Consider the following 16,473-nt stretch of genomic DNA (forward strand, 5'->3'; position numbering starts at 1 on the left):
GAGTCCCTTCACAGATGAGGTTTTTTCCATGTCTTGTCTCTCACATTATCTCATCAACTGAATTCTGCAGAATGGTAAGGAAATTGAAAGAATTTCTACTAGAGTTCAACAGAAAGCTCAAAACATGGAGTTTTCTGGTCAGTTTTAAGCAGCATCTTTGGGTGCTTCAAGTAACCCCTAGGTCTTGGCAAGTTTGTCAATTTGTAGTTAGATACAGCAAAAGAAACTTCCTTAGCTCTGTGGTCTTATCTTTGCACAAGAATTTGTAAGGGAGCACAAGGGCAGTAGGACAGAAAAGAATTGTCAGTGAAAAGCCCCACATATCTGCACAGAAACCACCTGTTTCTAGGTATGGCTAATGCAAAAGGAAGCAAAATATATTAATCCTACCTTTTTCTCTAGAGTTTAGAGACCTTTGAGATTGCAGGGATAATCCAGTCTGGATGTAAAGAATTGGATGTAATCCTCTCCAGATAGTGCACACATTTTCTGTCAAAGATCTGCATCTGATCACTCCTCTTTGTTAGAGTTGTATAAAATGTAATTGCAGATCAGAATACTCAAAAACTAATCCAAAACTAGTTAGTCCCATTTCCAGACAGCTTGTGCATTTTCTACAGGGCCTACTGTTCCTTGGAGCAAAGACTAGAATCCCCAAGTGATAAATTGGTTGCCAGGCTGAGGAGTAACAGCCAAAAAAGAGCTGAGGTGGGCAAATACCTCTGGAGATTCTCTAGTCCAAACACCCTAGCTCAGAGCAGGCTCAGCTAGACAAGGTTTCCCACAGTCATGTCCAGCTAAGTGTTGACAATCTCCAAGGATGGAGACTGCACAGCCTCTCTGGGGAGCCTGTGCCAGCACCCAGTCACCCTGTTTCAATTTGTGCACTTCACCTCTTGTCCTGTCACTAAATACCACTGAGAGGAGTCTGCCTCTGTCTGCTGCACAACAATAACTTCAAGTATCCATGCTCAAGGATAGGATGCCTCCAGACCTTCTCTTCCTGAGGGTGAACAGTCCCAGCCCTCTCAGCTTCTCCTCATGCAGCAAATCCTACAATCCCTTAAGCATCTTTGTAAAAGTTTGCCGGCCTTGTATTTCCATGTGTTTCTAGTCCTGGGAAGTTCAGCACTGGGCCCAGCACTCCAGATATGTCTCATCAGGGCTGAGCAGAGAGGCAATTCTGGCAATGCTGATGGACAAGCTGGACATGAGCCAGCAAAGTGTCCTTACAGCACAAAAGGGCAAAAGTCTCCTTTGCAAAGCTGATTTCCAGCTTGATCCCAGCCTGTACTGGTGCATGGGGTTATTCTTCCCTGGGGACAGGACTTGGCATTTTGACTTTTTGAACTTAATGAGATTCCTGTTTGCCAATATCTCCAGCCCATCAAGACCCCTCTAAAGGGCAGCACAACCCCCAGTTCTTTACCACCTGCAGATCACATTCCTTCTTTTCTTTTTCTCCAACCTACCACCTTAAATTAATTCTTATGGAGTTCTGAAGGGAACTGAGGAGTGTCATGCCTCAGAGCTGCCAGTAAGTGTGATGTAAGCACAGTCCTTTGGGGGGTAGGAAACAGGGATCTCGAGCTCCTCCTGATAAAAGCAAGAAGGCAATATCCCCAGCAACGTTCTTCACACATTAGATATCTTGCCTAAGAATAGGGATCTGTTTTTCCCTCAACCATCTCTGGAAAGGCAGTGATCTTACTCTTGGTCAGAGGATAGGTCACAAATTAGGCAATTTTGAAGGATGTCTTGGCTGGCCCCTAGAAAATTCTTAATTTATAGGTCTTGAATCCTTGAGAGATAACATTCTGAATTGCTCAGACTGTAACAGAAGCTGAATTTGAGGAGCTTATGAACCAAAGGGAGTTATTTAACAAGTTTATGTAACTCTAAAAATTATTCAACTTAACCATGACTTTGTCCTTTCCATTCAGCCTTACAGAGTGCCAAGAGTGCACAATATTCTCTGTCAAACTACTGCTACTGCTAGAGATGGGAAAAGAATGAGATGAGACAAATATTGCAGTTATTTTATTCCAACACTCCCAGCCAGTTCACATCCCTGCAAATTAGTACAACTTATGCTGTACAAAACCCACTAGAGCTACAGATTTATATGTTGAAAGTTTAAACAATTAAGCATTTTTGAAAAATAAAAATAAAAAGTTAAAACTCTACTTACTACCATCTTCATTTCTGACAAAGCTATGTCAATATGTGAAGTACCCAAACATTGTCTAAGCTTGTTTGAAAATCTGAAATTCAAAGAATGATGTTTTATATTCATATGTTAACAGTTTACTTGCTATCAATAAATTCCTTCAGCTTCCTGCACTGCACAGATCTGTCTGTACTTTCCATGCTTTTGTTAATGCCAAAATGTGCCCATCAGATAAAGTTTTCTATTTGGATAGAACTTCTTGTCTTTACAAAGCTGTTCACAAGTCTGGAACACAGGCTTTAAAATGCCAAGTTTGTAAGATGTCTCTTTATCTGAGTGAATGTGTCCTCAGTTAAAGCAACAGCCCCTTACCCTTCAGAGGTTGTCTTAGGAGACCAGGAAGAAATTAAAGGAAAATGTGGGTGAACTACAATAAAAAACTGAATATATTTCAAAGGTGATCTCAGTGCATTTATTTAAATTAAAAAAATATAAATCACAAATCCTTTAATTAAAACAGTTTTCAGAGCCCCTTAAAGAATCACTGTAGGAAGCAGTTAACCCTGAATCTCAATTGCTTATTTCTTGCTATCAAAAAATTATCAGTATTTATAGTTGCAAATGTAGAAACTCTGTAGAAAATGAAAGTTAAATCTTTGGAAGTTCACAAATACATTCTCCTGTGCTGTTTCACTTACTTTTGCTACTTTGATCACATTCTTTTTCAAAGGTTTTTTGATGCAATTACAACTAGCTGGCATTCACAAAAGTGCTACATGATCGAACAGAGGGTATTCAGTAGGCTTACTGTAGCAGCATTTGTTCCTATTGACTTTTTTCCAAAATGTTCAAAATTTGTTTCCTCCAGGGAAAGCTTTTTTTGCCTTAATACTCATACTTTGCTGTGGTACAATGAAAGGCAATCTTTTGTGCTGTAAACAGCTATGGAATTGTGAATTACTTCTATTCACCCAAGAAATGCTGTTTCAATAGTATTTAATCCCATGTAAATGTTTAATGTGAAGTCCTTAATATGCATTTCTTTAAGAAGTGTAATTCCTATCTTTCTCATGACACCAGTTAGTGGTTTAAAATAAAATAAGCTCATTGGTTTGCAAACCATGGATTTTTTAGATGTTGTTTCTTGACATCTTTTAGTTGTAAACAATAAAACAGGGATTAATGATATGGCAGCTCTAGGGAAACTAGTATCTTTTTTCTAAATGTTATAATTTTTTCAGACATATATTGCACATAAAATCACAGAAAATAACATTTCATATCATAAACCATATCATAAATTATTTGAAAATACCAACACTTGTAGTGGTGTTACTACCTGTATATTGCATGATATATTGCATATATTTGCCCTGAGAATGCATTTAAGGTCTGAAGAAAATCTAGAGGTAATGAAAATGATAGTAAATGCATTCTCATGAATATTGTATACTTCATACTAATCCCTTATTTATGGTGCGGGCCAGATCCAAGATAGCAGAAATTAAAATTAATAGGTATTTTTCTGGCAAGAAAATTTACTCCATTATTATGCACGGGATATTACAACAAAGAAGGGCTCTTCCTTTTTGTGCTCTCACAGTGGATTGACAAGAGATTTGGCTGTCATCCTTAAAATTTTTGGATATAAAAAACCAGGCTTTGCCATAAATATTTACATTTGGTTGTAGTTTTTTACACCGTGAGGACCAAATAAGAAAAAGGCTTGAAACCTTCAAAAGCTGTTGAAGTAATACCTATCTCTTCTCATTTTATAGCATTTCTGTCTTTTAAATGCATTTTTACTTCTCATTTGGGAATTCCTAGCAAGATCAGATTTTAGCATAATGGAAGAGAAAATTTGGAAGCTGCTGTGGAAAACAGGTAACTAGGGTTACTAACCTGTTAACTTGTTTTCTACCCAAGATCTTGTAGGGGTTCAGAAGCTTAAGGTATTTCAGGTCTCTTATATTTTGTGAGTAAATAATATTGGCTCCCTGAATAGATCTCATTTTAAAGGTTTGATTGTTTAAAACAGTGGCTGGTCCAACACCTTGAAGAGCAAAAGTCTCAGGACAAGAGCAGTGGCTTTGCCTGGAGTGCCCAGCTCAGGGCACTGCTACTTCACTTCCACAGATTTCAAATTTCCACCAGCTACAGCAGTTCAGGGGAGTTGTATCCATACAGGGAAGAGATGTACACTCGGTATCCCAACCTGGTTTTCAGGCTACTGTGCAAAAGCTCTCAGTGTTGTAAATCCTCTGAAGAACAATCATCTTAGCAAATTTAGTGAACTGCAATAAACCAACTTCATCTTATGGCAGTGTTAATACTTGATAGAAGCCCAGAGCGCTGCAACAATCAAAGTAGGAAAATCTGATCTCCTCTCTAGAGTGACTTATCTGGCAATTCTCAGAGAACCTGACCTAATTTGAGTTACTCTTCTTGCACCTGTGCTAACGTGAAATGTGATGAGAGCACTTAAAAACTATTCCCGAAAAGTCCTCATGGGGAAAGGGGGGCTTGTGTGTGTATCCTCCCTCATATACCCCAGCTGGCAGCTGTACAAACTGAGATGCCTTAGCTGAAACTCAAGTGACTCATCATTTTAAAGACAATTGCGATTTAAAGTGTGCTTCTATAATAGCCTGAAATACTCCTTATAAATGAGTAAATGAGATGACTGTTTATAAATGAGTGCATATTGATAGTGGTAATATTTTCCTTCTCTCTGAAAGATTTATGATAATAATTCCAAAATAGTACATCCTTATAAAATACATAAGAAGAGTTTTGTTGAGAATAATTGTTTTAAATTATTATTAAAATAACTAGGCTTGCCTAGTCTCTGCCTCAATTCAGAGCTCTGCTACAGGAGTTTATCAATCAAAATAACAACTGACTTATCCCAACTGGCTGTTACTCAATTTAGTAATTTTAGAACAGCTGATGTCACAGAAAGGGATTTGTAAAAAAATATTATTGCTTTTATACTAGCCTGCTTGCTAAGATATCCTTTACTGGACTGGATTTGTATTTATGAAGCTGAAATAAAATACTGACTTTTTCAAAAGTTTTGTCTAGACCTGGCACATTGTGATGTGGTTGTACAAGACATGACTACTGATGTGGGTGTGATGTTTACAAGCCTCTCGGGGGAGTTTTGTTGCTCAGAAGTAACACTGGTGAAACACTATTTTTGGAAGTGTTATCATATGGATTGCTTTTACTAGCAGCATTCTTGTACATGAGGCTGGTGCTCTTAGATGTGTGTTCACATCAGTATCATTAATCTGAGAAGCTTCAATGATGCTACAACCAATATATGCTTAAAGTAACCCTGATACAAAAGCTGCTGTAAAATTCTAATAATAAAGTCACCAGGTAGAAATGCACTGATAATTCCCATTACAATCAGAATAAATACCAAAGTATTTGGAATTGAATTGCATGGACTAATAGGGAACAACCTTGAGCAACAGAGGTACTGTTGCTTTGATGAAAAGGGTAGGAGACACCAGAGAGCAGATGTTGAACTTTTAGCCCCAAGAAAGTGATAAGATTTATTAGGCAACCAATTTCCATTCTATATGGCAGCTTCAATAGCTATTGAATCAAACAGTATTTCAACACCACAGATATTTGGTTGATTGGCTCTTAATATGCCAGCCTGGTAGGTATGTATAAGCAGTCAAAAGATAAATTCCAAACTCTGAAATGCAGAATCATACTTCATCTCTATCAAGGAACTTATTTTTTGATTCTGACCTGCTTAAAGCTAAACTTTTTCTGTGGTGTCTCTCAGCATAACGTAGCTTTTTGACATTTTGACCTTTTTCTAAGTGGGTTGTACAGCTCTACATAGGTTTTTGTCTTAAACTTCACTAAAAGCAACTGAGGAGCCATAGAAACAAAGGTCTCTTGGCATATACATACTTACTAGAGTGAAATGGAATACGTTATATAAGCCAACATTTTACAGTCCTTCCAAACTAAGACTAATTACCAGATGTTCAAGAAACTTTATCATTAGTGCTATCACTCCTGATGTCCCTGCTTTATGGTATATGTGTTTTTTGCCTTTCTGACACGTATTATTTCCTGTAGGGCTTAAAATGGTGCAGTTATATGGCTCTTTGTGTGAACTGGTTTTACTGCACACATTTTTAGACTGGTTTCTCTTGGTTACGGTGCAATCTGAGAAGTGTCAGCACAGGAGTCTCACCTGTCTGTGCTCCAAATGCATGGGAATTAGTGTTAAGAGAAGATTTGTGTGGAACTCAGTCACAGAATCCAGAGAACAGCCAAATAGCACTTCCCATTCATGACATTCTGCTGTGTTTGTCTTAGGGCATTTTGGTCTCAGAGTTTCCACGTGTGAAGTCATATCCACATGGAGAAATCTTCAGTTAAATTACCTTCCCTCTAAGACCATAAGGAAAATGAACAGCAGAAGGGTTAGAGACTCTGACAGCCCTACATTTAGCTGGCCTGTGAGGGTGCACATATCCCACTCTAGCCAAGGCTGAAGCCATAAATCAAAGGCAGTTTTACAACAGCTGGCCAGCTTAGAGGCAGCACGCTTCCAGCAGGACAGAGCGCAGTGAGTGCCAGCCACCTGAGCACTACCAGCTTGTTCAGGTGGAATGTGCAGCCCTGGCTGGATCCCAACACTCTCCTGTTTTCCCTGCCAGCTGCCTTCAGCCTTTCTCAGTACAGACTTCTGACTGCCAGGGATGTGCTGGGACACAGCTTTACACTCATGGAGTCACAGAGCCACTGTTCCACACCAAGCTTTCATCTGTCATTGGCTTCAGAAATCTCTGTGGACCAGCAGTAGTTTTTAAAAAAAAATTTGAAGCAGGGGAGAAGATGATGAAACAATTTGGATTTCCAATCTTTAGTGATTCGCTTTCAGCAAAGCTACTGACTGACAAATATTTAACAATATATATGTTTTGTGCTAGAAATGTAAAGATGTAATCTATCTGCAGATGTCTTTGTTTGCAGTATTAACACCTTGAGGTATTTTTCTGGAGAGCCAGGGAAGTTGAAATAGAGATTATAAAAATGTCTCTTGACAAAGCAGGTTCTTGTTAATCTAAGATCCCGCAGAGAACTGTAATTTCCTACTGACAAAGATAATATTCAAGGATCACGTGGCCTTTGTCATCTAACAAACACTGAAGGGTGCTGATTTTACTTCTGCAGCAGGTAGATTTTTTCTGTACTGTACAGCCTGAGGCTTCACACCTGAGACGTTACACTACTGCTCTGATACCAGTAAAATGAGGTAATTTATGGCAGAGTCCACAGCATGTCTATGTTAACAACATGAGTTTCCTTTTTCTAGTCTGAATGGCTAAGTAAAGATCAAAACTGCTTAAAAAATATTTTATATTCTATAGAAAACAATTGTTTTTCAAACACCTTTCTGTCTGTGCTTTCACTTTTCAAAATTTTCAGGTTTTTAATATTTTTATTTTACCAGGAATTTTAATTTGTCTCTTTCTTTCTTTTGTCTTTCTTTATTTTCCTTTTTTTTTCCCAAACTTGGCCTTGGATCCCAGACAGAGGAACTTGTGCTATGGGTTACAAGTGGGGTTTACTATATACCTTTGCCAATGAAGCTGGCCAGTCAAATCTAGTCCTCCTTTTTTGTACAGACATTAAACACATTTATAAAGTAACTGCATTGAATTATTCCAAGTTTGGATTCTACTTGTCTGGGAGATAAAAATTATAAGATACTAAGCCTTGAAAGCCTTCATTTTGGTTTGGTGTGGGAGGATGTTTGATTTTGTACTAAACTGATGCTATACACTTGTTGCAAATCACTCCCAGTCTGATCATTAACTTTGAATGTAATGCAATGCTACTTCTAATTCTCTGAGCTCTGAAAATATAATCAAAATATATTTTCATATTATACCTAAGTTTATTCTTCAGTGTTTTCCCTACTGAAGTATATGTTTAGAAAGGAAGATGTGGAAGTTAGTGAATGCTGAATGTTCCATTTCACTGGTAGGTTGCAATATAACATTTTACCTCCCAGACATTTTTTTACAGATTTTTTTCTGTTAAAGAAATTCTTTTAAAAACACTTTGCATTTATAGTTTTTGTACTTGTATGTTACATTTACAGCCAGTCTACCTTTTTAATATTTATGTTGCTTATCATTAAAAAAAGTTGTATGCACAGACCTACTGAGCAAACAGTAACTACACTGAGAGAGGATATTTTGGTTTGTAATCTGATATCTGTTTAATTACCCAAAATCTAAAAAAAGGTCATCTTTAGGATGTCTCAGATTAGGTTTACCAGTTGTGTTTTCAATACTTTTTGTCATGTTTTTCTGTTTGGAATTGACTTTGCTTTGTTTGATTCAATAAGTTTGGATTTTCTCTAAAAGATGTTGTGTAGTATCTCTGAAATTTTAGCTACTTCTAAAATGTAAGGGCTGATCTAAAAATAGGATTACTCTCATAAAATGGGATCTGAATTGAGGTTCAGAAGCAGTAAAGAGCAAACCTGAAAAACCCTCCTGGGGTGCCAAGTGATCTTAAAGGCACTCAACTCCATGGATTTGTGTTTCTCTTTCAGGTTGCACCTGGGACCAAAGAGTAGGTAACTTTTTTCCCTAAGAAACTCCTTGTCCTTATAGGTAGGGATTCTTATATCTACAATATCTATCTGTCAGGAAGTTCCTGTAACCATCCCAGGCAGAGGATGCAGCATCCCTGAAAGCTTTCAAAGTCAGATTGGACAGGGCTCTGAGCGGCCTGATATAGTTGAGGATATCTCTGCTCATTGCAGGGGAGTGGACCAGATGAGCTTTAAATGTCCCTTCCTACTCAAACTGGTCAGTAATTCTGTGATTCTGTGATCACAAATGGTCTCTATTCTGAACACACATTTTGATAGGACAAGGAATAAATATTAATTTTTAGTCAGAGGATTGAGTATTCCAAGAAGTTTGAAATATCCTGAGATTTTATTCCTGTTCTCAAAGAACATCTTAATTTATCCAATGCCTATGTTGGTTAAAAAGCCAGTACAGTCTCACCTTGGAAACACTGAACTGTTCTGTACTTCTTTTTCCTGGCTTGCAAGTTATAATTTCACTGGCTAATTACACTATTATTTCTAATCAATGTTATATTTTAAAATGTTAAAAAAAACCCCATTCAAATTACAGTGCAAGCCATTTGGCAAAATTACTAATTCTGCAAGACATTCAGAATAATGAAAGTGTTAAATGTACTGGAACACATATTTGTGCAAGAAAGACACCTATCTTGGAGTTGTTGCTTTCCCCTTCTAATTGAAGCATGGTAGCAAATGCAAAACAGTGATGAATTTTCTTACAACACGCAGAATGTAGCTATGCACATGGAGATTATGTATAGACACTATCGTAGATTGTGGCAAATGAACTTTCATTGCAGTGGCAAACAGCAACATGAGTGCTAATTAAAAAGAGTTTACAGGCTTGTTGCACAACAGCATATGTGCAATCCAAGAAAAGCAGAGCAGACACCCAGCCACGTGGTGATCTCAACTGCAGTGGGAAGGAGCACTTATGAGCAGCACCTAATCTCTTTATGAGCTCTCAGAGCAAGGAGGATATAACAAGTTTCTTTCTTCTACATTATCTTAATGTAGATACTTTGGTATCTACTCTGTTTTTATTGCTAATTGATAAAAAGACATGTAAAAGCCTTTATTATAACTTTAACCTTGTTTATTTAGGGGAAAAAAAGAACACAAAAAAGAAAAGAAAACACTTTGGCAATAATTCCTAGTAAAAGCCCTTTTAGTTTAATGTTAATAGCTGAAACAAACACTGAAAACAAACTGATGTTTCTTCCAGAAGGAACTACATGGCAAATGAAGCTGGAATTGCTGAGTGGGTGACCACATTCAGCTGGCCCCTTTGCTGTTTTAGAACATTGCTGCTTCAGCAATGCCTGCTGTTTAGAGAACTATTACACTGAACATACAAGTGAGAATCAAACATTAGTCTTGTTTTAAACTGGTATACTGGATTTGAAACAGAAGGAGTTCAGGAGTTGATTCCTAAACAATAGTTTGGCTACAAACAGCTGAAGTTTTGGTTCTGACTATCTCGCTATGTTTACTGTCATTGTTTCCTTTATGCTGGGTGACATATAGAGCAAAACTAAATAAAACAGTTTGTTTTTTGTAAAAGCATGCAACAGAGATTTTTCTCCAAGAAGCAACCTCACAGCGACTCAACATGAAGAGCCCAGAGTTTCACACTGGTCAGTAATATTTATGACATTTGCCATACTACTTATGTAAGGAGCCATTCACCTATAAGTTATTCTGTTGTTGAGAAACTTACTTTAATACACAGTGTTTTCTTTTTTTCATGTGTTTGATCTACTCTAAATGTTTTGTGTCAGCCTGTAGAAATGAAATCATGGGGTTTTGCTATTTTTTGAAGAGTAGGTGAGCATTCAGAAGGTATAAGCAGATTAGCTACAGTAAATATTGAATTACAGTAAATATTGAATTACTGTTTATAAAGTGCTAGAAAAAACTTCCATGAAGTAAGAATTTTGTTAGTGTTTATAAGCCATACTGAAACATGTTCAATGCAGGAGAAATCATGTTTGGGATTCTGGCATCCAGTCAAAAAGTGTAGAGCACTTTGTAACTCATGAAGGGTTCTATGAAACTAATGAAGCTATGTTCATGAATGATTTTCAGGACTCCTTTTGGTACCCTGATGTACAGCTCATTCACAAATCTTAGAAAACTAGGGCTTGAGTAATATCTGAAGAGGAATTGTTTTCTTTTTTGATGCTTCTCTCCTCAGGTTGATGTGAAAACTGGCAGGACTTCCTGAGCTTTGAGTGAATAAAAAGATGCACTGATTATACCAGGAAAAAAAAAAAAAGGAAACAAAGCAACAGCATGAAATTTATTTGAATATTGTCCAAACAAAGGCTGTAAAATCTCATCTGGAATATATTTTGTTCTCAGGAAAAATTCTTTATGGCTAATTACCAAAGACCATGTTTTGCTTCTTTTCTTGAGGAGGAAATTTTTTAAGGCTTTGCTCATTATCACTCTTTGAAATGTATTTTTCTTCCTGTTGTGCTAGAATACGCTCCATGTATCTTTTCAGAATGAGGTCTCTGGCTAACAGGATGTTTCTTTAGTATTTGTTGCCATGGAGCTGCCTCTGCCTATTGAATTCACCTGGGCAGACTTCAGATGTCTCACCAGAGCTGATGCAGTCTGCCACTAACATGTGTCTTCAGTGATCACAGAGTTTCAGAGGTGCCATAAGGAAAAGCAGTTCTGATCAGATTTCCTATTAAGGGATTGTTTTAAGTAATACTAAAAACTTTGGGTTTTTATGGATGCCTTGTGAGGTCACTGATGGCCTGAAATGCCCTCCTTGAAAGAGCAATGCTTCCTCCCTTTCATTCTTTGCTGCCTTTTTTAAGAAATAGGCATTCAGGCAACTAACCAAGAGTGAACAGGGATGTGTTTCATCGTGGCTTTCACCATGGCTTTCAGCAGCAGCTCCTGCACTCCCCGCTGGAGTAGTGCAGAGTGGTTTGATTTCTAAAGTCCTGAGTGGCACAGGCTTGGACACCAATACATTAGCTCTTGATTTTAATAGATATGTGATTTTAGAAATTGATCCCTTTCTATTATTTTTTATAAGTGTAATTCCATCATGAAAAAAAAAAAAAATTAAAAAAAAGTCTATTTCAAGCTATTCCTCCTACAAAATAGACCAGAGCAAATTTGAAGGGAAATTTATTTTCTTAGCATGCAATGATATAAGGAAACCATACAGATTTGAGGAGTATTTGAGGGTGTATTTTAAAATACACAGTTTCAAAATAATATAAAAGTAAATGTTTATTTTCAAAATGTATAGTACATTAGATTGATACTTGCCACTGTTTTCTTCTTTGCACATGACTGGGATCATCAGAATGTTCCTTTAGGCTTTTGGCATTTTCTTTCTAGAGAAGTCAGATGGGATGGCAATGTTACAATAGAAAATTATTATGTCTGTACTAACTTGGTTTTAGGTTTTTGAAGGACACTTCAAGGATAGTTATCTCAATAAAATTCAGGGCAGCATGGAGTCAGAGAAGATGGTGGAGACTTATACACCATTTCATGTTCTAGGGACACAAAGGTTACCCTTAAAAATTTTCTCTGGAAATAGATAAGTTGGTTTTGATGGCAATTAATTGACTGTAGCAATTATAGCACTTACATCACAGTAGTAATGTGACTGTTGATATTTTATTCCTCAGAATAATTTTTCTTATAAAACTTGAAGGGTTCTTTATTAAAAATCATTTTCTTACAAAACGAGAACTTCAATTTTGGTAATGGTTGGGTGAAAGTTGAGTAAAAGAGGCTTAGCAATATGTGAGAAAAAGGAGGAACAAACAAAAGCATGAAGACTTGTCTTTCCTTGCCTCCTTTTGTTGCATAAACTCAAAGTACTTACCAAAAATTACTTTTCTGAAATCAAATCAGCATTATTCTGCAGTAATGTTCTCAAAACTAAGCCTTTGCAGTTTGATGTTTATAGCCAGGCTGCCTTAAGTGTTGGTGTGCTGCCAGGAAGGAATTTTTCAGCCCTGCTCCAAGTTGTGTATCCCTGCTGTCTCTCCTTCCCCTTTCACCTGGCAGTCACACTACTCAGTCTTCATGGTAGGATGGCTCAGGGAGATAAAGCAGCAGATTTACCCCATGGAAAGGTAATTAATTTTCTGCTGCATTTTACCTTTAGTTCTAGAGTGGAGTCCCTGGTGCTCCAAGAGCCAAGCGGTGTGCCATGGAGGATCAGATTAGCGCAGCCAAGGCAAGGAGGGAGGGAAATGACATCTGGCAAATGCTCACTTTTAAAACTGACTAGATGGCAACATGGAGCGGTGCCATCATCGATTTGCACTTCAAATCTGTACATGTATAAATTGGCAAAGAATTTCAATACTCTCAGACGTATGAACTCTGCCAGCAGCCTTGGTAACGATGAGTTAACTGTCAACCACGTCGGTGGTTTTGCAATCCGCACACTGACTAGAGGTTGTCACTGTCTTCTCTTACACAATTTATTCTGAATGAAGTTTTGCCTCAGTGCCACAAATAAATGATTGTTGGGTTGAAAAAAAAACCCACCAACAAACTACCCAAAAGCAGAGAAGCCCAAACTGAGCACAGGGCTCAATGAAGGGTGGAGGAAAGGCCATCCTCAAGGAGCTATGGAGAGCTTGGATGCTGTCCTTGGACACAGGCCACACACGATCTATTAAAATCTGTCTCTCATGTCAGTAACTCACATGGGCTGAGCATATTTGTGGGTGAGAATGCTATAAAGCCTTTTTGTGTTCTTGTGATTCAAGTAGTTAATAAGAGAAAAAATGATACTATAAATAGGAACACCATAGTTGGTAAGGACTGGGGATACAAAAGGAGATATGCAGTCTCAGTTATGACAGGAGAGCAAAGAAAAAGCAAAGAAAACATCAACTGAAACCAGCAACTTCTGCAGAAGTGCTTAATCAAACATGAACTTTGTATACAACCCATCGACAGCGAATTTGCTCTCACAAAGTGAACAGCTTGCGAGCGGGAGCGTGCCTTTTTTGGTCACGTTCTGCAAAGGGCTGAAAATATGTGCTTAGTAGGTGTTGTGGCTTTTTCCAGTATTGTGAGCCTTTCTGTGCATTAAAAACATTTTTGCCAGTGTTTATATATTACTCCTGTCTTCCATCATGTGGAAACCTTCGTTGTTCCAATCCTGTCTTCTCCTGAATACATTGCAACAGGATCAATCAAGGCTTTCTTAGGAGCGTGGCACCTATATCCAAGAATAAAGCATAATAAACAGGAGCTGGGAGAATGGATCAGTTCATTAAATCCAGCCAGGTGGTGTTGTGCTCTGATACAGACTGATAGCAGGTTCAAAAGTGAGCCTGTCTGGAGTGGTTTTGTTCAGACTTGTCTGAAAGATAAAGTACTAAAATAAGAGGAATCCCTTTAATTTGCACTTGTGACAGGCAGCTTCCACTTTATCACTGAAAAAGATGAACTATGACTGTTTTGAGATATTAAAACCAGGTAATCAAGTGGTTTTTTATTATTATTATTCACAATATTGAATTTCTAGCTACAATTCATTTTAGGCAGGAGGTGGCACAGACTAATAGATGGCCAGCATTTCTTTTTAACTGAAAGTCCTAAAGAAATTCTCTATATCAGGGCTTTGAACGTATGCTCAGTTAGAAGCATTTTATATAGTTTCATAAGAATAATTGTAAGCTCACTGGTCTGTATTTCTGCAAGTTTTTAATGAAGTCCCTTGGGTTTAAGTTATTAGCTTTTAGCTGCACTTGCACAAATATCAGCCAACCCTCCTTGGCCTATTTTTTGCACATTGAAGTGATAGTTATAGGCTAAACCAAACATGTACTTGCCATATGTAGGTACAAAAGCTAGGACATGGTGCTGACACCACATTCTTATACTAGTGGTAAAGAACAATTAAACATGCAAAGACAGACCTCCTTGCTTTAAAAGAACATCTAAACTCTCATGCAAAAAAACCAGCTATTTTTGGCACCCAAATCAGGTTATCTTGTTTGTCAGCCTAAGCTTTTAGGTTTTTTTTTTTTTTTTTTAAAGACCTATGAAAAAACAGCTTGTGTTTTCTTCTGGTTTTCTAACATTTACATGTTTATAAAAATCCAAATAAGCATGCACAACACCTCTTCGTTGCAGATAAAAGTGTAAATAAATGCAGCAGTGTAGTTTTCTGCTGAGAAGGGGTTAGGCATACCAGGTTGCTTTTCCCCTTGAGAAAGAGCAAGCAATTTAGAATCTCTGCACACTGTTTTCACACACTGACCCTTCTCCTGGAGCAGAGGTGGCCAAAAACAGCATGCAGAGGGATGGCTGCATGCATATGTGTTCAGCTGAAGGATTTTCACTGCACATTTCAAGGTTAGAGAACTTGGATTAACTGCTGAACAAAAGGAGTGAAACAGAATAAAATACAATTATTTTTCTATGCTAATCTTTTAGCCACTCATTACATCAAGGCAATGAATGATGATTGCTGGTAAAGAACTGTTATGTAGAATATTTTTCCTCAAAATAAACTTACTGAAAATTCAGGTGTTATTGGGGGTGGGGGGGGGGGAACTTCTTTCTTGAGTCTTTACTTTCTACAGACCCTATTATGGGTGTACATAAATACACAAAATAATCACCATTATATTTTTACAGTGGAAACAAGCAAAAAAAAAAAAAAAAGACAAACTAATCATGAAAGATATGACTGAGCACAGAAAAAAAGAACTTCAACTGACATATTCAAGCTCTAATTTATAAGAAAGTAGAAATACTCTTTCAATCCAGATTCACAATTTATGGTTTTAGAAACTGTAAGGTTTCAAAAATGATCACTACTACTCTTACAGAAGGATGGTATACTTAAAAAAAATGCTCTTATTTATACACTCTTTCCAAAGTGAAAATCCAGAAGGCAATATGAAGGGCCGCTGTTACATGATTAAGTGACTTCCACTCCCTTCTCTGTGTGAGAGAGAACAGGCAATCCCTGACAGATGCCTGAAAATCTACCAAGGAGATGTACTGAATCATGGTGGATCGTCAAGCGCCTGTCCTAGAGCACGCCTTGCAACAGAAGGATCAATTGTTCCAAAGCCATAAAGGTGTTAGAAATTCAAACACAACGTCCTTCAGCAATAATAAGCCGCCCAGCAATCATTAACAAAAATACTGTGTTTAGGTTTTCCAGTAAAGTCCTTAATAATTATGATGATCACAAAAAGTAATTCCATTTAAACAATCTAATTTGTGCCAAAGAAATAACTACTTCAAAGCCTCTACTAGATGGTGAAGTATGCATTTTTTACACCAAATGTCTAAAAAGAAAATATCTTTTTGGTTATAACCACCTGAAGAACATCTGGATGCAGTCCAGACTCCAGCATCTTTTCAGTTTCAAGATTGTTGAACATGTCTATTGAGTTATTTGAAAGAAAATTAAGCAATAAACCCCACACTTTTCACTTTAAATTAAGGTTGTGTTTTGTCTTGGACAACACCTTAAAATTCTAGAAAATAATTTTGAAATGTTGTCTTCAAAAATAAATACGAAATTTTTTTGACAAATAAAGGTTCTTCAAACCTCAGAGCTCTTCCTTTTGCAGAGGCAGTAAATTCCTTCACAAAAAAAAAAAAAAAAAAAAAAAAAAAAAAAACAAAA

This window comes from Onychostruthus taczanowskii, unplaced genomic scaffold (genome assembly GCF_017590055.1).
Source record: "Onychostruthus taczanowskii isolate IOZ18803 unplaced genomic scaffold, ASM1759005v1 scaffold3, whole genome shotgun sequence".
Taxonomy (NCBI): domain Eukaryota; kingdom Metazoa; phylum Chordata; class Aves; order Passeriformes; family Passeridae; genus Onychostruthus; species Onychostruthus taczanowskii.